Source organism: Taeniopygia guttata, chromosome 2 (assembly GCF_048771995.1).
Source record: "Taeniopygia guttata chromosome 2, bTaeGut7.mat, whole genome shotgun sequence".
Lineage (NCBI taxonomy): Eukaryota > Metazoa > Chordata > Aves > Passeriformes > Estrildidae > Taeniopygia > Taeniopygia guttata.
The window spans coordinates 3,802,788-3,817,841 of record NC_133026.1 but is presented as its reverse complement, the minus strand read 5'-3'; the positions used below and the strand labels follow the sequence as shown (position 1 = coordinate 3,817,841).

The 15,054-nt window shown below is 41.3% G+C and overlaps 1 long non-coding RNA gene across 1 annotated transcript in view; it reads right to left on the bottom strand.

Annotated features, from left to right (window-relative positions):
• Positions 1-5,882: 5,882 nt before the first annotated feature.
• The window catches only part of LOC140682566 (uncharacterized), an 11,977-nt gene continuing 2,805 nt past the window's right edge, over positions 5,883-15,054 (bottom strand). Inside the window, exons 2-3 of the long non-coding RNA XR_012054400.1 lie at positions 14,701-14,740; positions 5,883-6,000 (exon numbers count right to left, since the gene is read on the bottom strand). This is a non-coding gene — a long non-coding RNA (uncharacterized lncRNA). The remainder of the gene's footprint in view (positions 6,001-14,700; positions 14,741-15,054) is intronic.

Here is a 15,054-nt window from a genome sequence, read left to right as displayed (position 1 = left end):
AGTGCCATTTGGAGTAAACCTCTATGGAAAAAGTAGGAATTATGCAGGATCTGCAAATGTATGGACCAGCAGCTGATTATCAGATGGGAAATGGAATCCCAAATAGAATAAATTCCCCTTGACACAAAAATACGGTGCCTTGATACCTAGATTAAGGTAACTGAATTAAATCCCAGATCTCAACATACAAGGATCATAGGCACTTAGTTTACATGTAGATGTGAACACTGAGACTTCTGATTTTTTGAGCTGAATGACACCAGAAATCATAATTAATAAATAAAAAAATAAAGCTATAAATCATGGTGTTCCTAGCAAGTTCATATACTTTCGCACAGGTAATGAGTTTTTCAGCATGTAGGTTTGTTTCTTTTGGCAGAATTCATGGATTGTTTAGTTTTAAATGTGAACATTTTATCATTTCCTAGCTGGTCTTGGAAGAGAAATTATAGAACTTCCAAAACCAGGAAAATAAAATACTTCAATAAAAAAAAAATACCATGGAGAATACCATATTTCAATCATAATACTGCACTGTTAGGTTTTACCTAAGTATTGTCTCATGTGGAATCCGAGGGTGCATCACATGGAGTGAGGCTGTGAGAAAACAAATTACCTGGGCTTCTGGAATTTACTGACCCTTTGAAATGTGTGTAGCCAAAGAAAATACTGACATTTGTCTTGTTGATCTTATTGTCACAGAGATTTGAGCCATCATCCCTCATGGAGCATGGATGGACCAGATCCCCTCCAGAGGTCCCTTCCAGCATCAACCACTCTGTGGCATTCTGTGAACAAGCAGAGTGTTGAGCAGTAAAATTGTTCAGAACATTAAAAAAAATAAATTTTTTGGTGTGCAAAACATAACTTTGGAAAAAGTTTAAGATAAGACCACAAGAAAATGGAACAAATAGACGAAGAAGCTTGTCCTCACTGCCTGATCACATTTTTCCATCAGCTTGTAAATACTGATTGAAAAGAAGATAATGAAAGTCCCTGAGATTGAAAACAAGCAAGGTTTTTCCATATGATAGGAAAGGAGTGAGATGAAGGATCAGGAGAGGAAGATAACAGATCAATAACTCCCGGTTAAGACAGATGGAAGATTTTTGGACTTGGATGTTCCCAAGGCAAGGTAACCAATATAACAAGGCAAGGATGTGTAGCTTAACATCTGAGATAAAACAGAAGAGATGATAAGAGCCCAAATGAGATCTGCCCTTCAACAGATGGACAGAAAAAGTAATATTAAATGAAATATTATGTGGAATAAGGTGGAATGACTCAGGACATGAAAGTCTTTCCCAGTAACACAGAAACCTTGAAAACTGCAATTTTGCAGCTCATCTCTAGTTCTTCAAAGGCAGGTGAAAAGAATAAGCCACACTGAGCAGGGTGATAGCCCGGAGTGGACAGGTCTGTGTGCCACCTGCACAGGGGCAGGAGCTGGAAATGAGGCAGAGTTGAGAGGCAGAAGGGGAATCATGAGGTAAGAGATGCTGGGAGTCATTCTGACACACATTAATTATGTTTCCAGGCTTGGAGTGAGATTGTGTGAGTCCTGCACGTTTGTCAGGGTGGAAAGTACTGGCATGAGCCTTTGTGTGTGTCAAAGAGGTTTCCAAAGGGATTTAGTGATTCCTTATGGATGAGTTACATTCCATTCTCTCCCTGGAAGAGAAACAGTACAGGAAAAATGTGCACTGAGCTTGATGTAAAGCTAAGGATGCATATCACCTTTAGCCATCTGAAGATGAAGGAGCAGCTCCTTAGGGAGAAGTTGGTACTTCCTGGAAATGGTTTGCATCACCTATCTTGGATGCTGTGCTGGGAAATAGTGCATTTCCATCTTTCAGTACCTTCAGGACACAAAAATGTCATCCTTTCATTTCTCCAGGCTGAACAGCCCCAATTCTCTCAGTCTCAGCTCCCAGAGGGATTCTTTATTTATTATTTTATTTTATATTTTATTTTATTTTATTTTATTTTATTTTATTTTATTTTATTTTATTTTATTTTATTTTATTTTATTTTATTTTATTTTATTTTATTTTATTTTTATTTTATTTTATTTTATTTTATTTTATTTTATTTTATTTTATTTTATTTTATTTTATTTTATTTTATTTTATTTTATTTTATGTTATTTTATTTTATATGTCATTTTATTTTATATTTTATTTTATTTTATTTCACTTTATTTCACTTTGTAGCATTATTACAATGATAACTTGTGTTTAATATTCTGCTTCATGCTTAACCTGCAGAATTATCATGAAGATTACAATTAAGGGAAATGGTGCTGAAGCATCCAAAGTCTTACCCAGGCTTCATACCCTTTAATACATGCACAGATGTAAATAAACATGAGGCAGATAGAAAGTTTTCAAACCAAACTCTAAGATGGTGTCAGAAACCTCTCAGTTTTCTCCTTTTCACTTCTGTAAATTGGATATACAAGTGCTCTTGGGTAAGACTTCCCTGTCTAAAACTAATAGGAAGCATATGTGCAGAGAATACACTGGAGAAACAGTTCAAGAACATGTTATTCTAAGAGAAACATTATTTATGTGATCCTGCCAAAGATATCAAGACTTTTGGTTACTGGCAATGTATGTGCTCACTGGACAATTCAGTACCACCCACCCCTGTGCAAGCAAAAATTCCTACAAAATATCTTTATCATTTAGGACTTTGCATTAGGGCTTATTGTCCCCTTCTTTCATATATTGTATGGTTATAATAAGTAACTCAAAGTGTTTGTTCTGGAAAAATCAATTCAAATGAGCCTTTAGAAGGCCAAAATCTGAGCCTCAGGTACACTGTGAGACCCTGAGTCCCAGCCCCTAAAGAACTCTGATTCCCATCCTTAGCGTGAGTGAAAGCAGTAACTGCAGAGTTTTGGAGTTTTGCTGGGCATGTGGAAGGACAGAAGTGTGAGCCATGAACCCCAGGCCGTCCTCACCCACTCTCCAGACCATGCAGACACAGAGCAGCAGGTCCCAGAAGTCATTTCACCATTGTTTGTTATTTAACTTTTGTTTGTAACTATAGCTTTTGGCATAAAGATTTGCAAAGAAAACTTTGGGAAGTCTTGTGTGAGTTAAAAGTATTTCTCTTTGTGTTGATAATCCTTCAGGAACCAAAGAATCCAGTTGCCCATGAACTGCTGGCCACCTTGCCAAGAGTATGAAGGGCTGAGGTGGAGTTCCTTCAGTTTTCCCAATGTGGCTGAAGATTGCACCTGAGTGCAAAAGGGTCAAGAGATAAGTGCAGACAGGGAGCATACAAACATTGGGAACCTCAGAGCTGGAAAAAACAAAGTGCATCTTCAAAACCCAAAGGAATAAATAAAATAGTAGCCTGCAGAAACCCTCCACAGAAAACGTTACAGGCATGGGCACAGGGAACTGAGAAATTGTTTAGTTTAATCTCAGTAGATATTGGACAGAATTGAAAAGGCCTCCAGAACTGTGTGAAGTGGATAAACCAAAAAGTCAGGTTAGTCTTGTGCTGAAACAATATGGATTATATTTTACAGGTTAGAAGGACTGGACAGAATGTTTTTCAGTGAGCCAACAGCAGCACAATTGTCTGTTCTCCTGATGAGAAAATTAATGGCTCTTCATCAAGAACAGGTAACATTGTGTGGTCAGCAGAAGAGACCCTTTTGGAAGTGGTTTGTCCTGTCAGCCAATGATTTTATGCTGTCAAGGGTTCCTGAGATATTTCAAGTTCTAAGGGCTTCAGGAAAGCACTGAAGAGAGGAAAAACTAAAGTTAAAGTTGATTCAGTGTTGTCTAATGATTAGGAACCATCCAGTGAGAATATAATTACTCTGTGAGTTCAGTTTTCTGGTATCACAACAAAGACAAGTTAGTAAATAATCAATAGGAAATAAATGATTAATTAGTCACAGTCCAAACAAACTTGTTTTAATAAAGTCAGACTGAGGCTAAAATGTCTGGGAGACAAGACTGCAAGTTCTGTGTGTGGGAGGAGATAAATTTATCTGGAAAGTAGCAAATGAGGCACTGATAACTTTCTCAATAGCAACTATTGCAAAATAAAAACCAGTGGAACTCTTGGATGTACATGGAGAACATTCGGTAGGAGGTGGGAAGTGACCTTGCCTCTATAAACTGCTCCATTTAAAACTTGTTAAATGATGTGTCCAGCTCTGGAGCACATTTCAGGAAAGTAATCTAAACAGTGGAGAGTCTTCAAAGGAGAACTGCAAACACAATCCAGGGCAGGAAAGCAAATCTTTCACTACGAAGCCTAAGAAGCTTAAATTTCTCATCAAGAAAGGCCAAAGAACAACGTCATCCCATGAAAACAACTGCTAGTTCACCACCTTAATGGCTCTACCTGGAACTGCCATCCCCATCTCTTTGAGAAGGCTGGGAAATGTTCTAGCATGCTTTATATGTGGTTTTCCAGCAGGTTAAAATAGAAAATGAAAACAAACACTTTCACAGTAGCACCTCAAAGAATTTGAATTAGACTGTATTTTGGGGTAGGATGAAGCATCAGAAGTTTCCATCCAAATCTTGCATGGTATTGAATATCCACATGGCAGGAGATATTCAAACCACCCACCTTACTTCTTTCTGTGGCCACAATATAGCCCTGACATCGCTGCTTTTTAGGAGTAGGAGATATCAAATGTTAACAAAATATTTCAAACTTCCAATCCACTGGAAAATCTTAAATAAACCTGCATTTAATTGGTGTAATTTTACTCAATATGCATATTTACTCCTCATCTCAGTCCCATTTCGGATTACTCACATTGCAGAGAGAGTGTTAAAAAGACTGGGGGTTAAACTAGTTAAATAGTTTTTGGTAAAACTATTATTTGAAATAACCCTAATCATAGTCCCAGTCCTGTCTGCTGGGAGAGGGAGAATGCTCTTTTCAGCCATTGCAATTCCTTGGCCATGAAAGTCAAAATTTGTAACGATTTGATGACCTCTACCTGATTTCAGAGTGATGGAGACCCAAGCCATGGCTGGTCTTTGACCTCTGTGGCACTACAAGGACTGCAGTCTGGAGTGGTTTGGTATTCCCAGAGGGCCAGTCCATGAATTTGAAAGCAGCTGTGCTCAGTTAATGTTCAAATCTCAGACAATTTGTGCTAGAATATCAGCCAAAACTCCTGTATGTGCAGAGAACAATGTCCAGCTGTTTCTTTTTTTATTTCCCTTGAGCTTCCCTCTCTCAGATAAACTGACATTTTCCCTTCCACCGTGATCCAAGCATAATTCTCATCTGAAACATAAACAGCTGAGCCAATCTTTGCAATAATAATTTGTTCACTTATTAGATTTCCACTCCTAAGTATTCGTTAGTCTGGATCAATGGTGATGGATAATCAAAGGAAACAGGATTACACCCTAATCCAGATCTTCATCTGCTTTGCTAATAGAAATGTCACTCCTCTGTGGCTGTGGCAGCTGTCCCTGATTTTAAGGAGTCCAGCTGTGCCTCAAGAAGTTTGGGAGGCTCTGAATTCCAGGACAACTGAAGCCCCCATAGGTGCTCCTTACATTCAGACTGTAAGTGTCCTTGCTCAAACCTATTTTTCTTTTCTTCCAGACCAGGGAAAATCATCTTCTTTTCCTCCCACCTCCAGTGATTCAGTCATTATGGAAAAGTGAATTAATTGCTGGGACAGACCTAATTTATGGAACACTCTCGAGCCGCTGTTGCTCTCCAGCTGAGCAGAGACACATCCTTCCAGGATTCATATCTTTCCCAGTGCAAATTCCAAAATGCCTGTTCATTGTACATTTTTCCATCATAGATGTCTCATTCACCCACAAGTTGGAGCAGTTTAGGGGGCAAAAGTCTAAAGGTTTACCTTGGAAATGCCTTGGGAACTGAAGTCCTCCCCCTTGGGAGTTCTGCTGGATGCCATCAGACTAAGGGGTTTCTCTCCTCACTTTCAGGCCAGCTGAAGGGACTGGGGAGGAGATTCCCATCTCTTCTCAGGCCCTGCAAAAGCAAAAAAAAGACATGCAGGTCCACTGTAATTGAAGAAAGTAATCCACCATCTAATTCCATGGTTTTGTGATCCAGCTGTCATGTGAGTGAACTCTTCCTCTCTTACAGGGATGGGAAATGAATGCTGATATGATTTCTGACCTTTTCTCCTTGCCCTGGGGCTGGTGGATACACTATCCCACACTTTGGGAGAAATCTTGTTGAGGTGAGAGCTGTGGGAGGGAAATGACTGCTGTTTGAGTCAAACCAGGCAACTGACTGGTTTTTCCTCTTTCTTCCTTGTTTAGAAGGTCTTTACCATTGAGTGCCATCCTGCCTTCCATTTTTTCCACCCTTCCTGAAGACACACAAGTCCTCCTACTACATAATCCATGGAATAAAGTGTAAATGCAGAGCACGGATGAGTTCTAAAGCCCACAAACTCTCTCAAGTCCCTCAAAAGCAGCCAATTGAAGCCATTCTTCCTCTTCACTGGTATTCAGAGTTCAAATTCCTATGCCTATGCTGACTTGATTGTCCTTAGGCTTTGCCTTGTGAGCATTGTTTCCCAGAATCCCTTCTTTCTTTTAAACCAATCTTATGGCAAGTGGCAACGTTTTTCTTTTTGATTTTAATTCTTTTTCTGGGAGTTGGACAGATCAGTGCAATCCTTAATGAGGGTCTGTGCTGTTAACAGTAATGAGCATGACAAAGCATTTGAACTACTCACAGATATCCTGACAGCCCCACTGGAAGAAAAAGCTTGGAAAACTGTGTCATATAAAAACACACACACATTTCTACAGCAGAATATAAATACTGCGTCTGGAATTACTGAGAGCTCTGTAAACCCTGGTGGGGGGTGTAATTATCCCAGCCTTCAGTGGCTGCAGGGAATGAATGCACAAATTGAGGGTGTGACCCAGCTTTCTCCGTGCCACATTAGCCATCGTGGGCTCCTCTCTGACTGTCTTTTCCCATTTGTTAAAGGAAAGTTTCTTCCCAGCTGGCTGAGACATATCACCACACAATGTGCACATCCAAAATCTATTTCTGTCCCAGCCAAAGAGTTTGTTTTAAGTTGCTGCCTTGTGGGCACTTTTGAGTTTCCCCTGGACACAGATCCTGACCCCAGTCTACACATGGGATGGGGACTGCAGTGCAGGGATGGCATAAACCTGTCCTAAACCTCCACAGAAAACTCTAAAAGAGTTCATTTTATGGCAGCATCACTGGTTTATGCCCTGCTGCAACATCAGTGTGAACACACTTAGGGAGGTGCTACCTCACCCTGACAGAGCACAAATCCATAAACACTTAACACTGGAGTCTTATTTCCTTATGACATCAGGAAGGGATGGAAAAATAGGAGGGAATTTAATAGGGACCATTTGCTACTGCTCAGATGAGAACGGAGTCACACAACCACAAAACTGAGAGATGACTTTGAAAAGGCCAAAAGTTTTAAAGCTTACTGGATCTCAGCTTTGCTTCTCTTACAAAAAGCTGGGACACAGTATAATTTATAGACTTTTTTTTGTTATTTTTTTTAAGTTGTGCATCTCTGTTTTTTGGCAAACTTTCTATACTCCATGGTGCTGCCCATTGATGATTTTCTACAATGAAGGAAAATGGTCCTTCCTATAAACATACACATCATTTGTGTGAATTTATAATTGATTTAGAATTACTTCTGCAAGGAATAATTAATCCATTCAAAGTTGTAAGGGAAGGAATAATTAATACATTCCCCACCTGTTCCTGAAGAAATGGAGTAGGTCTTGCTAATAATTTGTGTCACAAACAAGCATTGTAGTTTTGTGCATCAGAGTTCACTTTGAGGCAAAGACCTGGTCAATGTGGTCGATGGTGTCTCTGAGCATCCAAAGAGGATTTATAAACAGAGTCACGTGCCAAAAGTGCCTATTTCTTTCCACTGACTGCAAGGGAAAAAGGTAAAACTAACAAAATAGGAAGTGTCTTAAGTTAGATGGGGTTAATACTACTATTTCTAACAATTTTTTCTTTTTTTAAGTTATTTTCTATAGTTATCCCTTGGTCTTAGCCAAGCTTTGAGTTTTCTGCTCCTGTAAGCCAAGGAGAATGAAACCAGCCACGATTATGAATTTGCAGTAAGCTGGAAAAATACAGCTAAGAGATAATTATCAATCATTCATGATCAAAACTGAAGAAGTGATGGAGGCAGAGACTTGGCTGGGATCTTGTTCTGGAGTGTGTTCCAATTTCCCATTGGTTTATGCCTGGAGTGATGGAGCAGTGAGCAGGAGTGAAAGTCACAAGCATTACTGAGTTAAAAGGGGCAGTCGTACTCTGGAGGCACAAGGTTAGAATTAAGATGAACCTTGAGGATTATAAAACTGGTCTAAAGTACAAAGGAGGTTCTCTATAGAGAAAATTATAATCATAAAACATCAGATAAAGAACTCCATTAACAGAACACAAGAGAACCAAAAGAGGAAAGTTTGCAAGAAAATTACTTCATCAGTCTATAAAAAATAAGATGGAGAACATTTAAAAATCTTCCAAATTTTTGAGAGGAAGGGAATAAATATTTTCCAGTATCCATGTTGTTTAGCTTTTTTTTTACAAAGGAGATTTGGAAAATTTTGTTGTAAACACTGGAATCAAACATCTAAAGGAGAGCAGGAATCCCTTTCCTGGAAGAAGGTCTTTGAGACAGCCCAGAGGAGCTGCTCTCAGGGGGATTAAGTGTAACTGGAAATGCAGGAAAGACTCAGGAGCTCCCAAGGATGATCCATTTACTACAAGTTTCTGGCACAGCTTTCTGTAAGAGATACAAGTGCTCTGCCTATGATGACTTTGATTGCCTAATTTCTACAGCCTGTATCAAATGCTGAATTCCTTTGGTGCTGCAATGTGATATCACAGATTTGACAATTCCAGCTGACACTTCTCAGGCTGTGGCTGTGTGATAAACCTAACAAAGTTCACCTCAAGGCTTTTTTCTGCTTGGGAAACAGGTCACAGGTTTCACCCCGAGGTCTCCCTTTTATTTTCCCTATCAGTTCAACATTCAGTGCCCTATAACACTTGGCAGTTAAAAGAAATTCATTATTCTGAAGAAGTCTCTGATGTTGAATCAGCACCTCGGACTGTGCCAAAGACAAGCTGTGAGCCTGAGCAGTGGAGCCTTGGGGAAACAGAGCACAGAGCACACACAGTGATCAAATCTGGTGACAAAACTAATGGAAATCACAAAAAAAAAACCTCCCTGGTAACAACCAGATCATCAGCATTACTCTCATGGAGCTTGGGGCAGCAGCAGCTTGGACTGTGCTTTGAAAAACCAGGCAAACTCTGATTTACACTGAGAATACTCCTATAGCAATAACAATGGTTTATTCACCTCCTCTGTTTGTGATGAGCTACCAAGGCTTCCATTAGCACAGTCACTGATGTGTCATGCCTCGTATTCTTGGCAGATTTATTATTTTATGTAACACAATGTGCGGGGAAAAAAAAAAAAAAAAAAGGAAAAAAAAAATTTGTCAACCTCCCTGTGATGCACTGGGCACAGGAAATTCAAAAGGACAATTGTTGCTAAATATGTACACTTAGAAAAATGAATAATACTTGGAGTTCAACCCTCAATGTGGTGGCATTTTCTGAGATTGAGAAACAAAATATTTCACAAGAGAGCTGGGTTTAAATAAATAGTATTTAAGAACGTGTGTTTGGAGAGAGACGTAAGATTTTCTTCTATTTTATGGTAAGGGTTCATACCCCTTTCTCACAAAAATGGCTTTCCCTCAGAGTGTATTGATGTTTGTTTGGTTAATATCTATTACTGATATAAGGACAATTATTAATATATTTATGCTGCTGGAAGTTTGCTGCTGCTATCAGAAGAATGTGTGGCTTCTCTCTCCAGCATGAGCTTGGGGAGAAAAAATGCCCAGTCTGGAAGAAGTCTGAAGTTTTTCTTCTGCCAAAAGATGTTCCTGATGAGAGAAAACTTTTCTGTTCCTTTTCCCTGGCACTCCATGCAGTGTTTCAGAGAAAAGGCAGTGGTGAGGACTTTGTGGTCCACAATGCTGCATCCTCTGGAGAGATGCTGCTGTCAAACTTGGTAGCACAAGGAAATCAAAAGGATAAAAAACTCTGCTTCCTGATGCAGGCTGGTTTAGCAGCTGTCTGGGTTGGAAGATAGTAATCTTTGTTATTTCATGTCCCAGAAGTGTCAAAAAAAGGGTAATAGCTGTCCTGTCACTGGCAGCTGTGCAGCTCTGATGGCCAGAGAATCAGGATTTCCAGAGAAGGGTAAATGCTGACACAGGAGCTGGGCAGCCCAGGCAGCCTAAAAGGTTGGTTAAATGTATGTGGGAGTCCAGGACATCCCTCTGGCTGCCCTGGCTGTCTCCAGACCCTGGCAGGGGGTTCAGAGACCCTGGCATGAAGTCAAAAACAGCTGTGGCTTAGATTTTAGCCCGTGGAAAAAACTGCCAACTCTGTATGAGAAATTACAAGCCACAAGGGTTTGAGTAGTGTGGTAGTTGAATTAACATAGGGTGAAAAAGTAGAATTTTGGGGTTTTTAGAATGGGGTTCAAGAGGAAAAGATGGACGGATTTAGGCATGTCCTGACCCTCTTCTCATTCTTCTTGTCCTCTACGTCTTGGTGTGATGGTGACACTTTTCTATTGGTTTAAGGTAGAGACACACTGTCTAACATAAGTGATAGATATTGGCACAATATTGTAAGTATAGGACACGTAGGTTTTAGTATAAAATGTAAACGCTGCCCTAGAGGGCACACAGAATGCCATGGATGATTTGCTAGACAGAGCTCAGCAGGTCAGAGAAAGAATGTTATAGATAAGGGAAAATAAACAACCTTGAGAAGCCGACTCAACGCATCCAGACTTCTTTGGCTGCATGGGCTGGGAAACAAGGACTTTTACACTTTCGGGGTCACCTCGACACCGGGACCCATTTTCACGGTAGACACCTACAGCTGGGGAAAAATGCCACTCGTGTGGCTTTGTTGTTTTTGTGATGAAAAACTCTGCTGTGCTGACAAATGTCTCACTGCATTATAGATGTTTTTGGGAAGTCCAGTGGGGGGTCTTCTGTTCTCAGAGGAGATAACAACTTGAAATTGGAAGCAAACTCTCTGAGGACATTCATGAGTGATTTTCTCCTCAGATGCCTACAAAATCTCCTACAATAGAAAACAATTCTTATATAATTTTCTCTGTCAATCTAGGTTAAAATGGTCAGTGATGTCAGTATCAGCCTCTGTTAATATTGAACTTCTTCTGATTTGATTGTACAAAGATGGATTTTTCCATTTTATATTCGCTGTTAAGCTTTTCTATTGTTTTATTATGGTCTACAGGGCAAAAACAAAAAAAAAAAGAAAATGAGGATCAGAAAGAGGGAATTGCTGTAGCAAGGAGGCTTAATATGTAATGAAAAACTTTTAAAAATCCATCAAAAGAGGATTATGCTATCTAGGTGAACATGGAGGAATGTACAGACACTTTTTGTGTATAAGAAATGAAAAAACTTGATCAGTCTTCAGAACCTGCTCTGTTTTAACTGAATCACAAAGTACCTATTTGAAAATTCATCATGAGAACTTTATGCCTTGGACTTTTGCTTGTTAGAGGGTAACAGCCCATCTCGCCTCCCAAAAGAGCAGCTGACTCATGTGGTGGATAAATAACTGCTGATCCCCCCTAGAGGAGTTTGTGAGAATCCAAGCTCCAAAAAGCGATTTCAGTGTCCAGATCTATGGGGGTATTGCAGGCTCTGAATTTTCCTTACAGGGCGTGGCATTCCACTGCAGGGAGCTGCAGAAAGAGTTCTCTTAAAAACGGACAGTTGGGGATGAAATTAAGCCAAACTAGGGATGAAATTAAGCCAGAGCTGTATCTGAGAACTGCTCATTAGTAATGGAAACAAGAAGGAAAAGCAGTCGCCCAAACAAAGAGGGATAGAAAAAACAGAAAAGAAGGAAAGGGAATGAAAAGGAGCGGGCGAGAGGAGATGTCACAGTCTGGCTCTCTGCCCAAGTTCAGTCCAGCTGGGGGCAGCGTGGCAAAAATAGAGGGATGGGAACAATGGAATTGCCTGAATAATAAAGAACTTTAATAGCAAAATAACAAACACAGAAACCGCATTTCTGAGGGCCCAGATCCATAGTTGAGGGGCGTGGCAAACATAACATTTTACAGGGGTATTCAGAGGGCAGAGGTCCAGTCACAACACAAACTCGGAACATGACCTTATACGTGACAGGTCACGAACCAACTGAGAACAAGAACCAGAAACATGACCTATTCTAGAATAATTCCATTAACATACCAACTCCCATGACCACACTCTTCCCTCCATGACCTGACCAGAGATCTCCCTTTCAGCATCCCACATCCCATGGCCTCATGCTGATGCCTCCTGTATGTGGAACTGAGGCTAAACCACTTCATCCCAGGCTGGCTGCATTCCTGCAAGGAGAGAGAGAGAAGACAGAGAGGAAAAGAGGGTGTTCCCAGCAGAAGATCAGGGAAGAGCTGTTGGTGTCCATTTGGCCTGTGTGGCTTCACAGGCACGGCACCCGCGTTGACATCAGCACACGTGGTCGGCGGCACTCGGACAGGAGGTCCAGCACCCTGGACAGAGTCGTGGTGGGGATGGCAGTGGTGGGCTGGGTCAGGGAGGCAGGGTTGAATGCAGCCCAGGCAAGGACCTGGGGGAGAAGCGTCAGAGCGTGGAGTCCTCTGAATCTTATCCCCTCAGGGAAACCCCCAGAGCCTTGCCTTGGAGACACTTACCCCACCTGTCTGTGGGCAGACAGAAAGGACTTCCTCATGGTGGTCAGCAGCACTATTGGCAATCTATATTAGATTGCTTTCCCCATTGGCCAGTTGACCCTGCCCACCCCAATTATTCATCCCTCATCCCCCCTACAGGTTGCTGCCCTTTGCACCACCCCTGTGACCTCCCATACTTAAGCATGTGCACAGCGCATGGTCTTTGTCTTTAGTCTCCTGTTCCCCTTTGGTGTGCTGACATAAACCTCGCTGGAACTGACCATGTAAAAGGTCCTTCTGCCTCTCTTGGCTGAGCTGGCTGTGGTGAGTGTGGTGTGTATGGACTTGACGGTTTTGCCTGAATGCTTACCCAAGAGACTTTTCCACAGGAGATGCTTATTGGGAAATAAGATGGAGGTAGCAGCAAACCCCACACTGCTATAGCAGGGAGTTGGTCAGGGATACAGGGAGGTAGGACAGGCACGAGGGCAAGCAAGAGTCAGCAAGGGCAGGAGAGCCAGGAGGCAGGCTGGGGTCAGGGCAAAGGAATGGAACAACTGTCACAGGGACCTTCTGTCTTTCAGGATTTTTTGTAGAGCAGCACAGAGGAAAGAAAGAGAAAACTATTTCTATTTCTGCTCCTTGTTTTTCTCATGTGGGATGTGTTTGGAGAATTGTTTACCTGGGGTGATTGCTTGGTTGGATTCTGATGAGGATTGTTTGAGCCTGATGGCCAATCCAACCCACCTGTGGCTGGACTCTGGAGAGAGGGCCACAAGTTGTGACTTGGTTAGATATGGTAGTTAGAAAAAGTAGGTATGTAGTTTTAGTATCTCCTTTAAATAGTATATTAATGTATTATAGTATAGTTATAATTAAGAAATCATTCAGCCTTCTGAACTGGAGTCAGACATCATAATTTCTTCCCACCAGGTTCACCTGCATTTACAATAACCAACAAACAGTAGTGAGCCTCAGTGACAGTGGAGACCATTGGCCCAGTCCATCCTTTCTTTTCCCCATTGATGGAGACCTTTTCGTGACCTGCTTGGAGAATCCCCTCCACAGTGTCTCCTACTGACTGCCTCATATCTCTGACACCCCTGACAGCCAAGGGTTGAGACTAAATCAAAATCAAATTTGGCTCATCACACAGGGAACAAGTCCAGCTGAGCAGCTCAGGAGAGAATTTTCATCATCTGGCATATGGAGCATGCGTGGGTGCTGAGGCTGGTTGGTAGTGAATTCCCTGGAGAGGGGGAAGTGTGTGAAATATTCCATCTTCCCCAGATTTAGGAGCATTAAGTCAGAGACTCAGTCTGAAGCCCCTCCCAGTTTGCTCACACTGACAGGTGTTGGTTGTGATCAGTCAGCTGCTGCAGAGAAATTTGCAAGCATCTTTACCTTGTCTCAATTTCCACCCTGTACTTTTTACATCAGCAACATGGAGAGGTTCTGCTTCTAACCAGAAAGTGGTTTGAGACCAGGAAGCAGCTCCTGAGTGTTGTTGCAAATCTGTTGAAGTTTGTAGGTGTTATTCTTACAGGAGACTCCACCTGTGAACTACAGCCTTCTGTATGTTTTCATTCTACCCATCAGTGCCCAAACCCTTCCCATTTCTGAGATGTTCTAGGCAGGATACATGGATTCCCTGGCTCTTCCCTGCTCCATGGCTTTGCTGTCCTCTATAGTGGTGAGAGTGGTGATGGCTCAGAGGGATGAAAGTCCATGGGCAGAAGTGGAAATTTCTGTTGTCTCTGAAACTGGAGGTAAAAAAGCTTTCCTTGAACTACTGCTTGCCTGCTAAAAGGCTTGTCTGGCAAGGTCACAGAAAAATGAATTCTTAGCAAAAGAGGAGAAATTGTATTTTGCTGTACTTTTTCTGGTTCTTTCAATCATTTGACTGCTGGACTTACCTTCATTCCTTCTGCCCTTCAACTTTGACTGTTCCTTCACCTAAGAGGGAAATTCCCAGAGATTTCATGTTAGCCAAGACCAAATTTGAAGTCACTGACATTTGTTTCTTGTTAAAAAAGCAGAGATCCTGAGCAATCTGATGGGTGGGATCACAGAACAAAGCCTTCCACTTCAACAAGTACATTTGTTTTCTGAATGAAATGTTAAGGGACATTTGTGCTATAGCCCTCCAAAATCTGATTTATTTCATGCAAAAAAAGGAGTCAGCCATGAGATCTTGGCAATGAAAAACCCATTCTTGTGAGCTTGATTTTTCACTCAGCTGTCTCTAGTGCAAGAAAATCAAAGAGAGG